The sequence below is a fragment of the Hyaena hyaena genome, unplaced genomic scaffold (genome assembly GCF_003009895.1).
Source record: "Hyaena hyaena isolate Hyena2069 unplaced genomic scaffold, ASM300989v1 scaffold_221, whole genome shotgun sequence".
In the NCBI taxonomy this organism is placed as follows: domain Eukaryota; kingdom Metazoa; phylum Chordata; class Mammalia; order Carnivora; family Hyaenidae; genus Hyaena; species Hyaena hyaena.
The window spans coordinates 1,926,919-1,950,118 of record NW_024080853.1 but is presented as its reverse complement, the minus strand read 5'-3'; the positions used below and the strand labels follow the sequence as shown (position 1 = coordinate 1,950,118).

Genomic DNA, 23,200 nt, shown 5'->3' with positions numbered 1-23,200 from the left:
ATAAAATTATATATATTATATATATATTCATTTATGTATATATACATTAAAATGAAAACATGACAGTCCAAACCCTTTGGGATGCAGCAGACGTAGTTCTAAGAGGAAAATACATTTCAATCCAGGCCTATCTCAAGAAACAAGAAAAATCCCAAATACAAAACCTAACCTCACACCTAGAGGAACTAGAAACAGAACAGCAAAGAAACCCCAAAGCCTGCAGAAGAAGAGAAATGATAAACATTAGAGCAGAAATAAACAATATAGAATCCAAACAATTAAAAAAAACAACAGTAGAACAGATTAATGAATCTAAGAGCTGTGCTTTTTTGAAAAAATTAAGAAAATTGACAAACTTCTAGCCAGACTTCTCAAAATGGCAGAGGACCCAAAAAGATAAAATCACAAATGAAAGAGAAGAGATCACAACCAACACCACAGAAATACAAACAATTGTTAGAGAATATTATGAAAAAATTATACGCCAACAAACTAGACAATCTGAAAGAAATGGACATATTCCTAGACACCCAGACTCTACCAAAATGCAAATGGAAAGAAATAGAAAATTTGAACAGACCCATAACCAGCAAAGAAATCGAATCAGCGATTAAAAATCTCCCAACAAATAAGAGTCCTGGGCCAGACGGCTTCCCTGAGGAATTCTACCAGAGTTAATACCTATCCTTCTCAAGCTGTTGCAAAAAAGTAAGTAAAAATTTTAAAAAATAGAAATGGAAGGAAAGCTTCTGTACTAATTCTTTAAAGCCAGCATTACTTTGATTCCCAAACCAGACAGAGACCCCACTAAAAAGGAGAATTACAGGCCAATATTTCTGATAAAGATGATGCAAAAATTCTCAACAAGATACTAGCAAGTCAAATTCAACAGCATATTAAAAGAATTATTCACCACGATCAAGTGGGATTTATACCTGGGCTGCAGGGCCAGGTCAATATGTACAAATCAAACAATATGATACATCATATTAATAGAAGAAAGGATAAGAACCATATTATCCTGTCAATAGATGTAGAAAAAGCATTTGACAAAATACAGCATCATTTCTTAATAAAAACCCTCAAGAAAGTCAGGGTAGAAGGAACATATCTTAACATCATAAAAGCCATGTATGAAAAGCAACAGCTAATATCATTCCTAATGTGGAAAAACTGAGCGCTTTCCCCCTGATATCAGGAACATGACAGGGATGTCCACTCTCACCACTGTTGTTTAACATAGTGTTGGAAGTGCTAGCCTCAACAATCAGACAATAAAATGAAATAAAAGCATCAAAACTGGCAAAGAAGAAGCCAAACTTTCACTTTTCACAGATGACATGATACTCTATACGGAAAACCTGAAAGACTCCACCAAAAAACTACTAGAAGTGATCCATGAATTCAAGGAAGTTGTAGGATATAAAATCAAAGCACAGAAATCAGTTGCATTCCTATACACCAATAATGAAGCAACAGAAAGAGAAATCAAGAAATTGATCCCATTTACAATTGCACACACACACACACAAAACCCCATAAAATACCTAGGAATAAACCTAACCAAAGAGGTGAAAAATCTATATGCTGAAAACTATAGAAACCTTATGAAAGAAATTGAAGGAGACATAAAGAAATGGAAAAATATTCCATGCTCCTGGATTGGAAGAACAAACATTGTTAAAATGTCGATACTACCCAAAGCAACCTACACATTCAGTGCAATCCCAACCAAAATAACACCAGCATTCTTCACGGAGCTAGAACAACAATCCTAAGACTTGTATGGAACCAGAAAAGACACTGAATAGCCAAAGCAATCTTGAAAAAGAAAATTGAAGCTGGAGGCATCACAATCCTGGATGTCAAGATGTATTACAAAGTTGTTATCATCAAGACAGTATGGTACTGGCACAAAAACAGACACTCAGATCAGTGGAACAGAATAGAAAACCCAGAAAATGGACCCACAATGTATGGCTAACTAATCTTTGACAAAGCAGGAAAGAATATCCAATGGAAAAAAGACAGTCTCTTTAGCAAATAGTGCTGGGAAAACCAGACAGTGACATACAGAAGAAAGAACCTGGACCACTTTCTTATACCATACACAAAAATAAACTCAAAATGGGTGAAAGACCTAGAGATAAGGCAGGAAGCCATCAAAATTCTAGAGGAGAAAGCAGGTAAAAACCTCTTTGACCTCGGCCACAGCAACTTCTTACTCAACAACTTCCCTTACTCTCCAGAGGCAAGGGAAACAAAAGCAAAAATGAACTACTGGGACCTCATCAAAATAAAAAGCTTCTGCACAGCAAAGGAAACAATGAGCAAAACTAAAAGGCAACCGACAGATGGGAGAATATGTTTGCAATGACATATCAGATAAAGGCTTAGTATCCAAAATCTATAAAGCACTTATCAAACTCAACAACCAGAAAGCAAAAAATCCAGTGAAGAAATGGGTAGAAGACATGAATAGACACTTCTCCAAAGAAGACATCCAGATGGCCAATAGACACATGAAAAGATGCTCAACATCACTCATCATCAGGGAAATACAAACAAAAACCACAGTGAGATACCACCTTACACCTGTCAGAATGGCTAACGTGAACAACTCAGGCAACAATAGATGTTGGCAAGGATGTGGAGAAAGAGGATCTCTTTGGCATGGCTGGTGGGAATGCAAACTGTTGCAGCCACTCTGGAGAACAGTGTGGAGGTTTCTCAAAAAATTAAAAATACAGCTACCCTATGACCCAGCAATAGCACTACTAGGAATTTATCGAAGGGATACAGGAATGCTGATTCATAGGGACATGGGCACCCCAATGTTTATAGCCATGCTATTGACAATAGCCGAATTATGGAAAGAGCCCAAATGTCTAGCAACTGATGAATGGACAAAGAAGATGTATATATGTGTGTATATACATATACACACACACAATGGAGTATTACTCTGCAATCAGAAATAATCGAATCTTGCCATTTGCAACTACATGGATAGAAACTAGATGATATTATGCTAAGCAAAATTAATCAGAGAAAGACAAATATCATATGACTTCACTCATTTGAGGACTTTAAGATACAAGCAAAAATAATAAAGGAAAACAGGGAGAGGGACAAAACATAAAAGGCTCTTAAATATGGAGGGCAAACAGAGGGTTGCTGGAGGGACTGTAGGGAGGGGGTGGGCTAAATGGTTAAGGGGCATTAAGGAACCTACTCCTGAAATCACTGTTGCACTATATGCTAACCAATGTGGATATAAATTTAAAAATTAAATAATTAAAATAAGTAAATATCAATAATTGATCTGCTTCTGCACCCTTCTGTTCCAGTGTATTCATAACAGCACAATTAGTTGCCCTTTTTGCCAAGAAACAGTACAAAATAATAAATCAATGGATAGAGCAACCTGGAGAGCCTCACCCGGGTGGTTCCATATATTTTTAAATTTCTTCTTTATTTGCCTGGCTGACTCATTCATTCTTTAGCATGATGTTCTTTGACCTCCATGTATTTGGAGGCTTTCCAATTTTTTTCTTGTGGTTGATTTCAAGTTTCATAGCTGTGATCTGAAAATATGCATGGTATGATCTCAATTCTTTTATATTTATTGTGAGCTGTTTTGTGACCCAGTATGTGATCTATATTGGAGAATGTTCCATGTGCACTGGAAAAGAATGTGTATTCTACTCCTTTTGGATTAAAAGTTCTGAATATATCTGTCAAGTCCATCTGGTCCACTGTATCATTCAAGGCCATTGTTTCTTTATTGATTTTATGCCTGAATGATCTGTCCATTGCTGTGAGTGGAGTATTAAAGTCTCCTGCAATTACCATATTCTTATCAGTAAGATTGCTTATGTTTGTGATTAATTGATTTATACATTTGGGTATTCCAAGTGAGGGCATAAACGTTTAAAACTGATAGCTCTTCTTTTTGTTTAATGTGTATTTGTGAGAGAGAGAGAGAGAGAGAGAGAGAGAGAGAGAGAGAATGTGAGCAGGGAAGGGGCAGAGAGAGGCGGAGACCCAGAATCTGAAGCAAGCTCCAGGCTTTGAGCTCACAACACAGTTTGATGCAGGGCTTGAACTCATAGACCACCTGATCAGGACCTGAGCCACAGTCAGAAGCTTAACTGACTGACCACCCAGGTGCCCCTAATTGTTAGCTCTTCTTGATGAGTAGATTCCTCAATTATAATATAATGTCCTTCTTCATTTCTTGTTACAACCTTTAGATTAAAATCTAGTTTATCTGATATAAGTATGGCTATTCCAGCATTCTTTTGACTTCCAGTAGCATGATAGATAGTTCTCCATCCCCTCACTTTCAATCTGAAGGTGTCCTCAGGTCTAAAATGAGTCTCTTGAAGACCACATATAGATGGATCTTGTGGGTTTGTGTTTATCCATTCTGATACCCAATGTCTTTTGACTGGAGCATTTAGTCCATTTACATTCAGAGTTATTATTGAAAGATATGGATTTAATGTCATTGTGTTATCTGTAGGTTTCATGCTTGTTATGATGTCTCTGGTCCTTTGTAGTCTTTGCAGCATTCCACTCATAGAGTCCCCCTTAGGATCTCTTGCAGGCCTAGTTTAGTGGTCATGAACTCCTTCAGCTTTTGTTTGTCTGGAAAAGCCTTTATCTCTCCTTCCATTCTGAATGACAGCCTTGCGGAATAAAGGATTCTTGGCTGCATATTTTTCCTATTTAGTACATTGACCATATCCTGCCACTTCCTTCTGATCTGCTAAGTTTCAGTGGAAAGGTCTGCTACTACCCTTATGTGTCTACCCTTGTAGGTTAAGACCCATTTGTCCCTAGCCGCTTTCAGAATGCTCCCTTTATTTTGTATTTTGCCAGTTTCACCATAATATGCCATGGAGAAGACCTATTCTTCTTAAATCTGAAGGGAGTTCTTTGTGCCTCCTGGATTTGGATGTTGGCTTCCTTCCCCAGATTAGGGAAGTTCTCCGCTATAATTTGTTCAAGTAAACCTTCTGCCCCTTTCTCTCTATTTTCTTCTGGAACTCCTGTGATATGGATATTATGTTTCATTGGATCACTTAGTTCTTCAGTTCTCCCCTTGTGGTCTAGGAATTTCTTATCTCTCTTTTTCTCGGCCTCGTCATTTTCCATATTTTTATCTTCTATTTTACTTATTCTCTCTTCTGCTTCCTCCATCCTTGCTGTGACTGCAGCTAGTTTATTTTGCACCTCGTTTACAGCATTTCTTAATTTGTCGTGACTATTTCTTATTTCCTTGATCTTTGCAGAATGGATTCTCTGCTGTCTTCTATGCTTTTTTCCAGCTCAGCTATTAATCTTATTACTATTATTCTAAATTCTTGACCAGATGTATTGTTGATATATGTTTTGAGCAATTGTCTAGCTGTCATTTTTTCCTGGAATTTAGTTTGAGAATTTTTCTTTTTTGTCATTTTGGCTAGTTTTCTGTCCCCTATGTGTTTTAATAGCTGTTATGTGTCCTGGACCTGTGAGCACTAATATATTAAAAAGTGGCCATACACTGTCCAGGGCCTGGCCCTTCAGGAGTTGTTTTTGGAGTGTGTAGTGTGCTCTCTGTTGTTGTAACTCTGGTTGCTTTATCCCCTTCCTCATAATGGTGGTTTGGACCTTCCAGTTGTGCTTAGATTTGGTCATTGAAATAACCCTGGAAAAAAAATTTTAAAAGGAGGGAGGTGGTGGAAGAAGCCTTATCCCATACAAATAGAGAAATTACAAGGGTAGGGGGAAAAGAAAAGAAAAAAAAAAAAACAGTTGACCAGACAGAGAATCAGAGCTTAATCCAGAGAGAGAAAGAGGAAAATGAAGAAAGAGGTGCAGAAGAGGTGTGAAAAGAATAGATTAAAAATGTCTGCTTAAACAAACCAACAATCAGAATAACCATAATAGAGAAGGGAAGAAATAAGACGGAGAAAAAGAAAAAAAATATATATATATATAAACATATACTTATAAAATAAGAATTATATGTATATTATAATATATATGTATATATTTATATAAAGATAAGAACTGACCAAGAATCAAATCAGAAAATGCAAAATGGCTAGAACTGATATCTGATGGTGCATTGGAACAGGTGGCTGTGCTGGTCTGAAGGAGCTGTCTGGTTTGGTCAGTGTCAGTCTTGCTCCATTAGATATGCAGTTACCAGGGAAAAGGAGGGTGGTTTGGTGTAGGCAGGTCCTACCTTCACTGTGGGCCCGTTATCTGTTCCCTGAAGCCTCACCTTTTTGATGATGTGGAGAAAAACGGTGACATCCCAGTCTCTCCTCCCCGGATTGGGTGACCCAGACGACTCTGTTTAGGCCATCCTCACAGTGGAATGTGGGCGCAAGCAAGCCAGTTTGTCCTGCTCCAGTCACTGGGGCCTTGCTGGGCTGGGATTCAGTCTCCAATGTCTAAAGGATCCTGCTTTATGTGCCTCGGTTCTGGGGAAGTGCTACTTCACCCAGCCAACAAAGGGCCTCTGGCTGGTGGGCGCTTGCAGGGTCTTTTGTCCTTGGAGCAGCTATATACCTTTTCTCACAGCACTCACGGGAGGGGACTGCTTTCTTTGACTGGGCCTCTGAGCTCACTATCAATCCCAGAGCTGGCTCCCCTCCTCCCCAGGTGTGCAAATGGGGAAGCAGGCCCCAGTTCAGAGAAAGCCCTGTAACCCTGGAACGAGTTAGAAATGGGTTCTTTCTCCATTCCCCAGTCCATGGTTTCTCTCCTGTCCACATATAATCTTACACTTCCACAGCCTCTCTCTTCCTTTTGTCTCTCCAGAGAAAGGGATCCCTCCCCTCTGTGCCTAGAGGGCCCATTTTATCTCTTCCAATTCACAATCACAAGCCTGTGGCCTGCCAAGCTGTCCCCTTAGGCTCCTGGAAATGTTTCTGTCACTATGTTTCCTGAATTCCTAGAATTCCAAGTTTTCTGGCCTCAATACTGCTGTGTTTGAGGGACGAGGACACTTCATGTCCCACTACTTCTCCACCATGTTGACTCATTCCCTTATAAAACAATGTTTTTAGAAGCACAATGGAGTGGCAATTGATTTCTGTTGGCTATTGGCTAATAGGAAATCAGTCTGGTGTATTGTGGTTTCATCCTGTAGCTTTGGGTGGAATTGCTAGGTAGATTTTTATGGTACCCAGACCCAAATTCTTTTAACTACTTACTAGCTTGAGGCTTGAAATTCAATTTCATTTACTAATATGAACACACAATTTCTATAAAGCTGTAGTTCAGTGTTTGTGAGTCTACCCTGCAGTTTATATGCAGAGATGTAATGGGCTTTAATGGAATGTTCTTGCTGGATGCACTGATGGCTGGGTGCTGTCTCTCCAAAAATTCAGTGTCCCTCTGCTAGTGTTTTCCTTTCCTTATGTATCAGAAGTGAAGGCCTCTAGTGGATTACTCTTTTGAGATATATAAAGACTCAGGGAAACAAAGAAGGGTAGACTGCTTTATCAATGATTAAATGACAGCTACACAACTATACTATGGCCTCACCGTTTTCATTTCAATGGAGATTTTAACATTTTGTATCTAACTATGGAATTTGTGGTGATGATATAAGTTATAAAAATGAATGAAATTTCAATTTTTCATTACAAAGGTGAATAGCTTTGAAATATAACCTCATAGTCTCTAATGGCAAGGTTTATAATTACTTAGTTGCATATTTTTTGATCAATTAACATTAGAAATGGTAAGACAATACATAAATATTAGCTGTAGCAACTTCTAGAAATATCTTTTCTTAAAGATATGTGTATCTAATAAAACTGAAACATTACAGAAGGTTAGCTTATAACTGCTTTCTGTTTTTCCTTGTATACTTTCTTTTTGATTTTTGCTTTCCTGAGAAACAAAATTATGAAAAATACAGCAGTTGCAGCCTCTAGCTCAGAAGTCAAGTGTCATAGGTTAAAAGCATATATTTGGCTTGCACAGTAAAACTTTGGTTTGCAAGCATAATTTGTTCCAGAAACAGGCTTGTAATCCAAAGCACTTGTGTATCAAAGTGAATTTCCCCGTAAGAAACAATGGAAACTCAGATGATTCATTCCACAACCCAAAAATATTCATATAAAAATGAGTACAATACTATAATATGATACAAAATAATAAAGAAAATACAAAATATAAAGAAAAATAAATGAATTAATATGCACCTACCTTTGAAAACCTTCCTGGCTGGTGTGAGGGAGACAAGAGAGAGAAGGGTTATTGTGTAGGGTGACTTTCACTATCACCAACAGAATCACTGCTGTCTGTTGGTCCAGTGGACTGTTTTTCTGTATGGGGGACATTATATATGCTCACACGGATGTTGATTACAGTAAAGTATTAATAAACTCTTGTCATACACTGTATTTGATGTAACTAGCAACAAGATAGCAGAGGAAAGGGTCTAAATCTGCAGGCAGCCTGACCTAGAATGAAGCAAAGCATTCCTAAGCTTACTCTTGTATGGAAAAGCAAAGGGCTGTCCCTAGGTGCTTTGAAGTTACAAAAAATACACTATTGTCAGTGTGAGCACCTTCCAATGTTCTGAAAAATCACTGATTTCTGTGAAACACCATGGTCTGAGACCAGCATCTGAGCATGTGAGATGATTACCCACAATCCCACAGTGAGAAAGAGAGAGAGAGAGAGACAGAGAGACAGACAGACAGAAGAACCATTGGTTCAATTATGTGACGTTCAGCATCCTGTACTATTTGTATTGCAAGACATCACTCACTTATCAAGTTAAATGTAGTAGAAATTTGTGCTTATCTATCGAACACTTGCAGAACAAGTTACTCACAATCCAAGGATTTATGTAGTTAATATCCTCCAGGGATTATATTTTGTGTATTATGTAGGGTTATAATATGAGAAATGGGACTATTTCTATTTTTATTCCATATCAGTCAAACCATGTTTCTCCCTTTCTGCCTTCCCAGAAGGGATGCCTCATCTCACATGATGGAAAATTCTACTTGATAATAAATACTATTCTTATTTAATATTACTGTTTGACTTTCTTAACAAAAGACTTTAAGTAGGGGTATTCAGTATCTTTACAGAACCAGTCATACACTTTTCCATCTTCTTTTGAGAGTTTTTTTGTTTGTTTGTTTTTGTTTTTTTTAAAGCACGGCACTATGGAACACATCCTCTGTGCTGCTCCACAAATACGCCAGGTTCTGTCCTGGCTCAAGCTCTTTGCACTTCTCTCAGATATCCACATGGACAACCTCCCTCACTTTAGGTCCCTTTTCAAAAATTTCCTTATAAGAGAGGCCTTTTGACCAAGTTATAGAAAATAGCAACCGTCCTCAAACCCATACTTCCTATTCTGTTAATGTGTTTTTATGTTTCTTCATTTAATTACCTGACATATTATGTTTCTCAGCATTGTTTATTGTCTGCCAGAACATAAGCTCTTTGAGGACAAGAAAGTTGCCTATTTTATTACAGCTTTATGTATACATTGTCTAGCATAAGTTCTGGCATATAGTAGAGGCTTAATTAATATTTTTAAATGAATAAATGAATGACTCAGATATTTATTGTCAGATACTTATTATTGAACAATAATACAACAGATTTGTTGTCTGCCTTCATGATGTTTACAGTCTAGTGGGCAAGAATGTGATGCCAGCTGCCCTTTCTTGTGAGTGCAGTTTAGATGTGTTCCTGTTAACCTCAGTATGCAAATATGAATTGCTCCAAATCTCCAGAAAGCTCTATCTTTTACAATCACCCAGCCATAGTCCTCTGAGCCTTGATAATAAAACACAGTCAGTTCTTATCATTTACAGAAGTTGCATTCCTTAAAGTCGCCATGAACAGCCAATGAGCAGATAGTGAACCATTGCTCCTAAGAGAAATATAGGGTTAAGTTTCTGTAAGACTCAGACCACAACGTTTCATCAACTGATCAGGAAATAACCTTGTTTTATGTGTGTTTCTATTTAAAGATACCTTATTTAATATATACTGTTGATTCATAAACACTGAACTCCTGGCCAAAAGCACTATAGCTCATGCCTGAATAAAGCTTATCTAAAACATGTATTTTTTTCTGTAAGTCACATTGCAGCCTTGCGGTAGGAGCATGAGACAGCACTTCAGTGCTATGCTTGTGAACCATTTTAAACAGTGTTATCACCAACAAAAAGCAAAAGTGTGAGAGAAAAATATGGCACTAAATAGTAAAAAAGACCCTTGTTTGTAGTATGAGAACTGAAATAGGAAGGCAGAGTGCCACCTTATTTGACCTCAGCTGGGAATGTGCTCATGGGATGATTCAGATTTTTTGCTGCTCACCACATATTCACAAATGACCACAACAGCGCCATAAATATTAATTTGGGGGTTACAAGTAAATTTTAGCAAGTAGGCAAATTTGCAAATACAGAATCTGCAAATAATAATAATAATTTAAATACCCTGTATTTAAAGGGTAAAGGAAAGAGAAGAATATAAGATAGTTCTTAAATTCCTGGGTCAGATAGATGGTGGAGGCTTAGCAATGGTAGTTTTGAGAGAAACTTGTGAAAGAAATTAACGTTGATTGGAGCTCTGGCTGCTTCCCCAGTGGAGTTACTAAAACTTGAACAAGAACCAATACTTGTATATTTTAATAACATAACTGAAGCTATAGAAAAGAAAGAGAATGAAGCTATGTCTACAGAGAAAAAGAAAACCCAGTGTTTAAGGACTTAAATAATTCATTTAATTTTGGCAAGACAACCGATTGCTGTGTTTTTGGCTCAGTCAGTTCTGGGCCTCTGGTTTATTTCTTAATCTTTTTCAGAAAATCTGGTGTGTTTGTCTACTTAAAAAAACTTTTTAAAGAAATTTAAGTATACATTATTTTAAATATGGAGTACAGAAAATAATATCATAATTTGTGTGCTGATTGGTTATCTGTTGCTATCCAGCAAACCATCTTCAAAGATAGAGACTTAAAATAGTAACTATGCTCATGATATGATGGATCAGGAAGAATTCTGGCTGAGCACAGAGGGGATCACTTGTGAAGCTTCAGCTTCTGTAATGGTGGCTTTTGAAAGCTGGAACAGTTTAGGTGGGGCTAAATGTCTGGGGCCTCAATTTTATCTTTCATCTGGGTTCCTCACTTCTTCTCACATTACATCTTCTGGGCCTGTTGTGTCCAAGATGTTTTCTTCACAAACTAGCTTAGTGTCTAGGCTAGGATGGTTGGGAACAGTGGGGAGCCTCTTTTTCTCACTCTGTGCACGTCATCTCCACATGGCTAGCTGGGTTTCCTCACAGTATGGTGATCTTAGAGTAGTCAAACTTCTGGGTTTTCCCCAGAGGGAACATCTCAAGAGACAAAAGTAGAAACTCGGTCTCTTACAGCTTTGGCTTGAAGACAGATACAGTGTTATGTTCACGGTATTGTTAAAGTAATCACAGAGCTCACCCAGAGTCAAGAGGAAGGAACAGAGACCCAGAGCTATTGAAGGGAAGAGTGTCAAAGAATTCATGGCCATTAATCCACTGTCTGTACCCATTGTTGAGATTTAATAGATGTAAACATTTTCCCTTTATGGTCTTTATACCTTTCTCCTAAAGAAAGAAAACATTACAGTTAAAGTGAAAGTCCTATTGCCCAATCACATTACTCCTTTCCCAAAGGTAATAATTTTTCTGAAGTTGTTGTATCTCAATCCCATGCATTGATACAAAAAACAACATATACTGGAGTTTTATGTATTTTGAATTTGCATATATATGATGATTTACAGTTCAAGACTATTTACAACTTTCTCTTTTTACTAATCATGTTCTTGAGATGCATACATGTTTGTAAATGTAGCTGTGGTTCATTTAAACTATTGAATAGAATTATTTTGTATGGATAAGCTATCATTTATTTATCAATTTCACACACACACACACACACACACACACTTTCTTTTATTTAAAAAAATGTTGTCGCAAACTCCTCATACATACTTCCCCTTGGGTACAAGTGTAAGAATTTCCCATACTGTGTCCAATATGGGAGCCATTAGTTACATGTGGCTATTGGACACTGGAAATTCAAATTGAATGGGACCTAACTTGAAGATTTGGTACAAAAATACATAAATACTTCAATACTTTTTAATATTATATATATTGAGATGATAGTGTTTTGAATATGTTGAGTTAAATAAAAATATTACAATTAATTTCTCTTATTTTTTTTACTCTTTTAGTGTGTCTACTGGAAAATTTATAAGTTATATATGTGGTTCACATTTATATTTCTCATGGACAGCATTGCTCTAGGGTATATGATTAAAAGAGTTTTTATCTTCAGCTTTATTAGCTATTGCCAAATTGCCCTCCCAATTGGTTTCCCTACTGTATTTCTGCCAAACAATAAGAGCTTCCATGGGGCATCTGGGTGGCTCTGTTGGTTAAGCATCGGACTCTTGGTTTTGGCTCAGGTTATGATCTCATGGTTCATGAGTTCAAGTTCCACATCAGGTTCTGTGCTGACAATGCAGAGACTACTTGGGATTCTCTACCTTCCTCTCTCTACCCCCCACCCCCTTGCTTGCTCTCCCTCTCTGTCTCTCTCTCTTTCTCTCTCTCAAAAATAAATAAACATTTAAAAAAAGAGTTTCCATTTCTTATATCCTCTCCAACCCTTGTTATATCAATCTCTGCCAGGCTTAGGTGTGAAATGGTATCTAATCATTGTTTTAATTAGCATTTCTCTGATTACTAGTGCAGTTAAGAACTTTTTGTATGTTTATTGATGATTTTCCTAATAACGATTTTGCCTTAAGGTCTATTTTATGGTTTTCTAAAAGGAATTTTTAAGCTATAATTGACATAACATATTCGTTTCAGATTGTTAAAAAGAAACAATAGTCTCAAAATGGAGTCACTTTTGCTAAGCCCCACCAAGACTTAATACTTAACCTAAATGCAGTTTCACCCTCCCCCAGGAGTAGAAATTTTTTTAATTAAAAAACATTCTTTTTAATGTCTATTTATTTTTGAGAGAGGGAGAGAACATGAGCTGGGGAGGGACAGAGAGAGACACAGAATCTGAAGTGGGCTTCAGGCTCTGAGCTGTCAGCACAAAGCCCAACATGGGACTTGAACCCACCAACTGTGAGATCATGACCTGAGCCAGGGTCAGATGCTTAACCAACTGAACCACCCAGGAGCCCCTCCCAGGAGTAGAATTTTTAAACCAATCAGTCCGGAATTTTCTGAGTAGGAGAAATCTGATTATGTGCCTAATTTTTATTCCTTGTCCTGTATTTGCTAGTTATTCTCACTTTTAAGGTTTTCTCTTTGCTTTTAGTGTGTGCATAAACTTGTTTGATAGAGGGAAGGGATGTCTCAGTGCCCAGTGTGTAAACTTTCATTTAATTCTCCTTTTTTAAGGATGTGCCCTCAGCAAGCATGGTATCCCCCAGCCCAGAACTTTTCTGGTTTAATTTTAAATCTTCTGCCTGATGGGTTAAAAGTAGTTGTTTGGCTAGTTGGGTGTTAGAAGAGTATTTGGGGGATTGGATCCTACCTTTTAAAGGCTTTCAACCAGTCCTTGTTCCTTCAGGCCCTTTTAGTATGCCTGGTGCCCTCAATTCCAAGACTTCCTGGGGCTAGGTGGCTTGAATTACCTTGCTTCTTTATAGCTTCTCTTCCTCTCCACCAGTCTCCCTCTTACCACCGAACACCAGAGATTTGGATTTATGTTGTCTCCAACCCAATAACCAACCCAGTTGCTATTTGTAGATCCGAGTTCCAGCTTGTAAAATTTGTTGGCACTTGTTATCTTTTCTCCTATTGTCTTGTCCTTACATGTTTAAACCTTTTTTATTTCTTCAATTTCCTTTTGGTAGGGTTTCAAGGAATAGACATAAATGCCTGTGTTAAATGTGCATGTTTTACTAGTTCTCAAGGATTTATACATTTTTTTCTTTCTATAAGTTCTATTTATTGCTTTATAAAATCTCAAATTTTATATTAGGGTATTATTTTCTTAGTATTTTGACAATATATGATTCTAATAATTTCAGACTTACTGATCTTATAGTCTTACAGTCTTTTTCTGACTGTTTTTTCATCTCAAGTCCTTAGGGTATATCTTTTTTGTGTGTCTTTTGGCACTCACTAGTGGCAGGTTCTTTCTTATGTTTGGTTATTTTTTATTGTGGACTTGTTTGTTTTTTGACAATCACATATAGTATGTGCTCAAGAAGTGCCCCTCCACACTAGCTCTGTGTGCTCCACAAATAGAGAAGCACTTGCATGGGACAGTTTTAGTGTGTATTTCTTGACATGGGAGTTCCTTGACCATGAGTGTTGTGCAGTTTCAGTCCTGGGCTTATGCAAGGTATAGAACCAGGTGTTTGATTTCTCAGGGACGTGCTTTTCCACCAAAGAGAATGGATGGCTTCCTTGCCTGCCCCCTGCTTGTCTGGAGTGTGGTTTCACTGAGGGGTAGTCCTTTGAAATTTCCTGGCTTTTTATGCAGGGATTTTAGTTCCAATCCCACCTCCCATGGGCCTGAAGAATTCATCTTCTATTGCTTCTTGAGAGTTAAAACAAAGAGGATTATGGATACTATTAAACACTCCCCAAAGCATTGCAGCATCTGCTTATGTAACCACTGCCCCAGTTTTCAGTTCCTGCTTCATTCTGCACCTGAAATTTATTCCTTTTCTGCAAGCTCATATATACATTTACTTTTATTTGTTTTCTAACTGTCTGTAGAAAGAATTCTCCATGTCTTCTTGGTCTACAATTTGACCACAATCCTACTTCTTTGTTTTCCTCAAAAATACTAGCAGGTAGAAGTAAAAAAAAAATGCAAATGTAGAGATGAAGAGAATGAGTAGCCACTCAACACTGTAACCACCAAAACAAAGATGTCTCTTAAACTATTTTCTCAGAAAGATAATTAAAGAGTACACTGAAAAATGATAAGGAATCAGTTATGAAAGATTTTTAGATAAGCAGCAGTTCAGGCAACATATTGTTAAAGGTGTCAGTTTCATCCAGCATATTTCAAAACACAAGGGAAAACAATATTTATACTCTTTGTGTTACAAATCTATTAGCTAATCAAAAGAATGCTACCATTCCCATTACTGTATGCAAACAAATAGGCTTGCATAAAATTTTATTAGAGAAGATATGTGTAAGTGTTAGACCTTGAATGTTCTGAAGAAATATTACCAAGTTTCTGTAGCCCTCCTTTTTAAGTTTAAGAATTGTATTTTCATATTTTTATCTTGAAATTTTAACAATATAAAGAGAGTTTATTTTGACATTCTATGAACTTATAGACATTCTGAAATCTTCTGAGGGGAAACACTAATATGACCAATCAAAGTGTTACTCTCTGAAACAAATAAAAAACCTGAGGGCAGAGATTTAGGGTAGAAATGATGTATTAATTCTCTATTGCTACTGTGATGTATTGCTATAGACTTAATGGCTTACAGCAACATGAATTTATTGTTTTACAGCTGTGTTGGTTAAAAATCTGACATGGGACTTACTGGCTAAAATCAGGATGTCAGCAGGACTGTATTTCTTTTTGTAGGCTCTAAGAGATAATTCATTTCCTTGCCTTTTCCATTTTGTAAAGGCTGCCCACATTCTTCGGTTTAGGTCTGACTCCCCTACCGACATCCTCAAAGCCAGTAACATTGCATGTCTCTGATCATTCTTCCCTAGTTAAATTTCCCTATAACTCCCTTCTTCTGCCTCCCTTTTCCAACTACCTTTTGGAGGTGGTTGACTGGCTCTGTTGCTAGAGTGTAAGACTCTCAATCTCAGGATTTTGAGTTCAAACCCCACTTTGGGCATAGAAATTAGAAAAAAAAAAACAACCTTATGATTCCATTGGGTCCACCTGGATAATTCAGTCTAGTGTCTCTAGTTTAAGTGCAGTTGATTAGCAGCCTTAATTCCCCTTTACCATGTAGCCTAGCATATTCACAGGTTCTGGGGTTTAGGATGTGGACATCTTTGAGGGTCCATTATGCTGCCTCAGATGGCATATTACATTTTAGACAAGTTGAGTTTGAAGTCTCTATGGTATATGCAAGTGAAACTTCTTTTATGTAGTGGTAAAGAGGAACCTGGAGCTTGGTAAAAAAAAAAAAATTACCTGGCGATACAGATTTTAGGAGGTACTGATATATTTGTAGTTGGAGCTATGGATGGGGAGGAGCTCAAGATGGAAGGGTGAATAGATAATGAGGGAAGGAAAGGAAAATAAGGGGAGGGCCAGGGAGGGAAAATCAAGAATAGAAGGTATGGGAAGAGAAATAAATAAAAAAGAAGAGCAATATATACACTTTTGGCACCATGCTGAGACATTGGTGGTTTTTATTTAATCACAGAGTGATGGCTCAAGTCATTTGCTACTAAGCACAGTGGCAAGGATCTTAAAAAGACTGCTGATGTTGGAAATGGTTACTGAGGACTGAAGGAAGGGGAGTTGACTAAAGACTGTTTCCAAGATTTGCTGAGTTGTTCCTGGGGCTTAGCTGAACTTATTTCAATACTGTGAAAAGATGAAAACAAATTCTCCAAGAAGGAACAGACATGCTTGATAATTATGGATCTGGCTAATCCAGTCATCTCATGAAGACAGGAATGTATATATAGGGCTACTCATGAGTTAGATCATGATTTGTTTCCTGGTTTTATAGGAAAAAATATTCTGAATTATAAACAACAAACTCTAAAACAAATTTTGACACTTGATCTACTGATAGTTCTTCTATCTTTCAACAGCCTTTATTATATGGTCCCATTTATTATCTAACCTTGTTTTTAGACTCTACTTCATATCTCCATGGTCTAGTTAGCCAGTTTTTTCACTGATTCAATACTTTACCTTTGGGCTTTCACTTACAATTTTTTTCATTTGAAATACAGGCTGTCTTTCTAGTCTGTCTGCCAATAGCACTTCACCTGAAATGATGTGTGCATGCTACACCATAATGGCTTCAGTCCATATTAACTTCTTTCTTCTTTGAATTCCTGTATCCCTTATAGCTGCACCACCACCTAAGGGAGTCATTAACTGTGAATTAACTTGCATGATTCTCTATAGCTTCTCATGTTAGTTTTCTCAGCACTCCTATTCACTCATTCGGTTGATATTTTTATTATCTCTTATGTGCCAAGGACTTATACAAGGGGCTGGGTATAATCATATTCAAAACAGAAGCAGGCATTATTTCTACTTTGAATCTCCCACATCATATAAAATAGTGTAGAGCCCATAATTGGCACCTAATAACACATGCTATTGATTATCACACGATGCAAGATACATGTCCAGGCTGTACCTGATGCTGGTGTTGAATTCTGGAGTGAGAATCCAGCCCCCACTGTACTGGATATACTATAATGTGTACTTTTACTTGAACATCTATTGGCAGGATCCAGATGCTTTCCAGAGAACAAAGAGATGCTGAGTAGGAGACTGATTTTAGTCTTGGAATGTAAATGCTCCAGGTGATAACAGACATTTGTCAGACTAATGAATGGGCAGGAAACCAAAATACAGGCTGCAGAGTATTCTGAAATTATAGGTCACCATACTGAGAGAATACAGAAAGGAGCCTTCTGGCTTTCCTGGCAACTGAAAGATATCCCACGTCTGCGGCAATTTGCAATAAATTTGAAGGTGCCTTTTTGAGCTGTCCTGTAAGTAGAAACGATATCATTTATGGAGGCCCTGGGACCCACTCAAGATGAAATTAAGCAGATTCAAAAACTACTTGCTTAGAATTTGTTGGATAAGATGAGGGGAGGGGAGAATGGATCAGTGGACCAATCAACTCACATTTGTATCTTTAGATCTCCTCTTCCAATGTTCAAAGAGTAGAGAAAATTTGCTCTGAGATCACTACTTATTTTTTCTATGGACAAGGTAACTTTTTTACATGTACATGTGAATGTATGTGTGGTGAATTTAAGTATGTAGAGAATGCTGACTTTGTACTGGGGTGAAAGTTAACTGACAGACAGCTATAATTATGAGGCTGATAAGCTAAGATAAGATATGACTATGGGATTATAATTTTCATAAAGAGCTGAGAATGGAAAAGGGAAATGGAAAAGGAAAGAAAAAAACAATGAAAAAAGAGAGAATGAGGAAGTTAAAAGAATAATCTTTTGTAGTTTGGTGGAAGCATCTGAACTTGTGTGGGAGTGGAAGCAGTGAGGCAGAAGAGGTCCCCACAAAGGGGCTTTGGAATTATTCAACAGTGGTTGCTATAGCAGCCTGTAGAATCTGACCAAGGCTTGGAAGATTTGGGAGAGATGAGTTTAAGTGTTTACTGGTGAAGAAAAGAAAGAGACTTTGGAGGTATTTAGGAATAAGCCCAGGGTATTAAGGACCTTCAGGAAGAGAAGTTTCATCTCATACCTGAGGACGATCATGTTGAACTTGACAGAAGGAGACCAGGGCCTCATCATACTCTTGAGGAAGATCTTAGCATTGTTTTTATTTTCCAGATGAGGGAGCTGATTCCTGGAGTGACATGTGGCTAATAGATGGAAAATTCAGGAGTTGAATTTATTCAACAGCAGACTCCAGGCTCTGAGCTGTCAGCACAGAGCCCATCATAGGACTTGAACTCACCAACCGTGGGATCATGACCTGAGCCGAAGTCAGAGGCTTAACCGACTGAGCCACCCAGATGCCCCTGAAACTCACTTAAAAATATACAAGCCCCTTTCTCTATGTTGATATGAATTCACGTAATATCCACAGGTAGAAAGAACAAGAAATTTTGAGTCAGATGATTCAACCTTCTCATCCCCAGTGATTTCATCTCCATCCAGGGATTCACTTCCACCTCTTAAAATGGAGATGCTTAATCTAAGTTTGACTTTTCTTCTAAGGTGCATATTTAAAGTTGTGACTGTCTATTGGCTCTCCACCTGGGTGACTTTCCTCTGAAGCACTTTTCCCTCATATCTCTGTTTTTCCTCACTAATGGTTTTTTTTGTACCAAGTTGAAAGGCTTAGAGTTGACTTGCCTCCTTCCCATCACTTATACTGCCCATACAGTCTTACGAATTCTTTCTCTCAAAGTTTTTCAAAATTGTCCTTTCTTTTCCGTCCTCCTCCTCCTCTCTTTTACCACCTTACCTGTAATTCTGATGGTCGCTCCTGCTCTGGACAATTGTAAAATTCTTCATCTGGTAACCTTAATTGTAGCTTCACCAACTTCCTTTAATTCCTCTTAATTCTCATTGAGAAATTAATCACTCTAAGGTTTCAGCTTCGGACATATAGCTCTTCTGCTCAGAAGCCTTTGATAGTTCCCTGTTGCTTAGTAAATCAAGTATAAGCTCAACAATTACAGTAAGTAATATTTATTGAACATTACTATATTCTAGGCACAGATTGCAGCACATGGATTCTTTATTTAAAATTGAAAACAATTCTATGAGGTGGGCCTTCTACTGTGTCATTTTACAGAAAAGGCAGTTGAGGAACAGTGATGTTAAGCAACTTGCTTAAGGTCACACAGCAAACAAGTGTTGAGGCCAGGACTTAATTTCAGGCACCTGATTCCAGAGCCTGTGCCTTATGTTGCTTTCCCAACTTAGTTGTCACTTTTTAGCAGTGAAGACTAGGGTATTAGTAGACTAATTGAACACATCCTACTCACAGATGTATTTGGTGTCTCCTAAATGTTGTTTGTGAATTTTTTTCCTACCATGATCTCACACTACAAAATTCTACCTATTCTTAAAGACCTATTCAAATGGTGCTTCCTTCATGATATCATTCACAAACCCTCCAACCAGATGTGACCTTATACTCCCTTGAATCTTAAGAAGCTTCAAGTATTATAATCATTTGTTGACTTTATCTATTGTTCTGGTTAAATCCCATTCTCTTCTAAGGCAGGAGCTCTTTTCTTACCCCTGCATTGTGAAATGCATTAAGTTGGGTGGTTTGGTACAAAGATCCCAGAAAAAACTGTGATGGCTCAGGGTGTTATATTCTCTGCCCAGTGTCTATATATTTATTTTCTTAATCAATGCACACTTTAAAACTGGGGGCCCCCGAATAGAGTAGACATCCAGACCACAAACTGTTGGGCTTCTGACCGATGTAAACAGGTGATTACTGGGGGGATGAATTTAATGTAAAATTGCTTGGCCCCTTCTTGACTTTGGCTGTCTGAGTCTAGTTTTAGTGGATTAAAAAAGAGAAAGTGCCTCTTGAAACTAAATAATTTTCTTTTAATCATGAAGTCTCAGCAAATTGTTTTCAAAGCTCTTTCTAATCCTCCTAATTATACATAGGCTCTTCTTCAGCCTTCTTCCTAGATTTTGTCATCCCTGGGTGACACATTGAAAGTTAACCTTCAGTACTAAGCCAAGTTTTACACTTCAGTTTACAATTTACTAAAAACTTAATTGATAAATAATGTTGACTGAAGTGGAAAATTGAGGAGCTATCTTAGTAATTCAGGCCCAAGCTAATTTTTTTCATCAGAAATATTCAAATAACCAAAGCAAAATATAAATAGGATCCTTTGGATTCTGATGTACTCCTTGGAGCTCAAACACAGAAAATTTAAGAGAAATAGAGGCTCTACTTATTTGTTCATTCAACTAATATTAATAAAGTACCTACCATGTGGTAGGGACATTTATTGGTGAGGTTAAAATTTCAGGTCCGTGCTCTCCTCTGTTTACATCATTCATTGTGTGTTGATTGGGAAACTTTGCTCACCCAAAGCGAAGACCAACTAGAAGCATGCTTTCAAAAACGGTTTAGGCTCGGGGCGCCTGGGTAGCTCAGTCGTTTAAGCGTCCGACTTCGGCTCAAGTCATGATCTCACGGTTCATGGGTTCAGGCCCCGCATCGGGCTCTGTGCTGACGGCTAGCTCAGAGCCTGCTTCAGATTCTGTGTCTCCCTCTCCCTCTCTCTCTCTGACCCTACCCTGCTCACACTGTCTCTCTCTCTCTCTCAGAAATAAGTAAAACATTAAAAAAATTAAAAAAAAAAAACGGTTTAGGCTCATTCGATAGATATGTAAAGGGTCATTAAGGGCAAAGTGAGTTATTTAGAAACAGATCCCTCTCCCTGTGAGTAATAGCCTACCCTGTCCTCACCAATGACCATATCCACCCCTGCCCAAAATTCCGCTGTGACATGATGTTAGACAGACTGGACCGCTAGTTTATCTTAGTCTAGAAATGTTTATGTTCTCTTGTCCCCTTTTCTTATTAACAGAATGATTCAACTGTTATTTCAATCCTCCACTCAAGTATGCAGCTAAGCTTTCTAACCTTTAAATTTGTGTGGTCATTCACAACACATCCATTGATTTTCTTTTCAGTTTAACCAATATACATAATGCTTATCCCCCCCTGGAATTAAGAGTCTTGCAGGTGTCAATTACTGTGTTTGAAATAAGATAATATAAACACCTATCCTCAAGTTTTCGTTTGGCAGTTTTTTAAATTACTTTTAGGTGTTCTGAGCTACATTTTCATTCAGGTGTCAGTAGGTGGCAGCACATTATTTTTGTTCACTGAAGGAAAAGGGGGAAATCTATTTTTCAACAAACCCTATTGTGGAAAGCCATCCTTAACTAGAACAAAGGCAAATAGTTTACATATATAATCTTCATTATCTCATAAAAGTATTCCTTTAATTCTATGCATTATTTTGTATTTGTTATGCCTTTATTTCAAATTCTATTCACATTATCTCATCATTGACACAGGATTGTATGTACAAATTAGCTTTTATTTAGGTTTTGAGAAATTAGCCTTTTGTAATTAAAAAGCCAGTTAAGGAATGAATACCCTGAGTAATGTGAACTTGTTCTGGAAAGCTATCTCTGAGCAAATGTTGGACATTAGGGACCAGGGGACTAGGGAAAAGTTGTCTTCTCTGTGTCAGTTTTCAGGATTGTGGATGTACCTCCTTAGGGCAAAACAGATGGAAATAAAAATCACTAATCTATTATTTATCGCTTTGTACCTTATCTCTTTCCAAGGATTTTGGTCCATGCCAGTGTTTTTTCGAGAAAGGGAACACATTTGCTGTTTAGAAAAACTCAAAATAATTTTGAAGGAATGTAAACCACTTGGTTTTTAAAGCTAAAAGACTTCCAGACTTCAAAAACAGTATAAGCATGAGGCAATCAGTTCAGTTCAACAAATACTTACTAAGTGCTTGTACAAGGAAAGACTCAGTTTTGTCTCCTTTACTACTCACACAGAACACTTCTTTCTGCCTCTTCTGGTCACCAAACGTGCGGGTTCTTTTCCCCATACGAAGAAATTCTCTGGGGCTCCTGGGTGGCTCAGGTGGTTAGCCCAGCCAACTTTGGCTTAGGTCATGATCTCCCGGTCTGTGAGTTCGAGCTGGTGTCGGGCTTTGTGCTGATGGCTCAGAGCCTGGACCCTGCTTCAGATTCTGTGTCTCCCTCTCTCTGTGCCCATTCCTCTCCCATGCTCTGTCTCTCTCAAAAAAAAAAAAATTTTAAAAAATTAAAAGAAACAAGATTCTCTCTTTTTCCCTCTGCCCCCCTCCCCTGCTCCCACTCTCACTCTAAAATTTAAAAAAAAAAAAATGAAGTTTAAAAAGAAATTCTCTGTGACACCAGGTAGGTGTTCTATAATTTAACTCAATTCTAACAATGTCTACCTGGAGATAGTGCCAGATTCCACAGGTTAAGGGTTCAGTCCCACAAGACTGCTCCCATCCTGTTTCAACGCCAGTCACAAGTTCTGTCTGACTTGGCCACAAATCAGCGGTTCCCACAGCCTCCTCTCAGGTTCAGTTAATTTGCTAGTGTGGTGCACAGAACTAAGGGAAACTCTTAAATGTTTACTAGTTCCAGATGAAGAGAGACATAGGGTGAGATCTGGGAGGGTCCCAACTGCAGCAGCTCTGTCCTCATACAGCTGGGTGCCTCACCATCCAGGTCCACACCTGCAAGCAATCCAAACCTCTTATTATTGGGTTTTTATGGAGGTTTTCTCATGTAAGCATGATCAATTACCAACTCAATTTCCAGTCCCACTCCTCTCTCCAGGATGTGGAACAGGGCTGAAAAGTCTAAACTTCTAGTCATGGCTTGGTGTTTCTGATGCCCAGCTCCCATCCAGGAGCCA

The 23,200-nt window shown here is 37.9% G+C and overlaps 1 long non-coding RNA gene across 2 annotated transcripts in view; it reads left to right on the top strand.

Moving 5' to 3' along the window:
• Positions 1-18,347: 18,347 nt before the first annotated feature.
• LOC120239031 overlaps positions 18,348-23,200 on the top strand; it is a 34,402-nt gene continuing 29,549 nt past the window's right edge. Inside the window, exon 1 of one of the 2 annotated variants that reach the window (XR_005530339.1) lies at positions 18,348-18,409. This is a non-coding gene — a long non-coding RNA (uncharacterized LOC120239031). The remainder of the gene's footprint in view (positions 18,410-23,200) is intronic. The other variant, XR_005530340.1, reaches the window with a different exon arrangement.